The sequence below is a fragment of the Mandrillus leucophaeus genome, unplaced genomic scaffold, assembly GCF_000951045.1.
Source record: "Mandrillus leucophaeus isolate KB7577 unplaced genomic scaffold, Mleu.le_1.0 Scaffold32, whole genome shotgun sequence".
Classification (NCBI taxonomy): Eukaryota; Metazoa; Chordata; class Mammalia; order Primates; family Cercopithecidae; genus Mandrillus; species Mandrillus leucophaeus.
In genome coordinates, this window is record NW_012103365.1 from 4056202 (window position 1) to 4057019 (window position 818).

Consider the following 818-nt stretch of genomic DNA (forward strand, 5'->3'; position numbering starts at 1 on the left):
TAAACATCTAAATATGGTTTAGCATATTCCTTTGTAAAGTTCAACTGTTCATAGTCAATATTGTTATCTTTTTTTTTTGAGATGGGGTCTCACTCTGCTGCCCAGGTTAGAGTACAGTGGCACAATCATAGCTCACTGCAGCTTCAAACTCCTGGGCTTAAGCAATTCTCCCACCTCAGCCTCCTGAGGTGCTGGGACTATAAGTACAACTCTATGCCTGGCTGATTTTTAAATTTTTTTTTGTAGAGATAGGGTCTGACTATGTTGCCCAGGCTGGTCTTGAACTCTTGACCTCAAGTGATCCTCCCACCTCTGCCTCCCAAAGTGTTGGGATTACAGTTGTGAACCACCATGTCCGGCCATAGTCAACATCTAATTTGGTCCTCATTCTTCCGCTAGGGCTCAAGAGAAGTGTAATTCCAAAACTTTCAGGGGTTCTTCCCCAAATGGGGCTCAGTTCCTGTTGTTTTGCCCTTCGCAGTATCTCTAAAGTCCACAGTACTTACAGCAGAGTGTCTTCACATTTCACAAGAAGCCTCAATGGCCTGCTTTCATTTATTGATGAGAAGGGCTTATTTTGCTTCCTAATTTCTGTATTACTAATAGTATCAGTGCCAAAAACATCCTGCTCATTTTACCTTTTCAAGCCTTATTTCTGAGAAGGACATCTCTTTCCTCACTAATCAAATTTTCTGTTTCTTGTAAGCTGGAAAGGGTAAGAGGCATGTTCCTATAAACTCCCTGTCTTTCTCCTAATAACTCCCTTGCATCCACTCAACAAGTATTCATTGAGCACCTATTATGTGCTGAGAATTGCA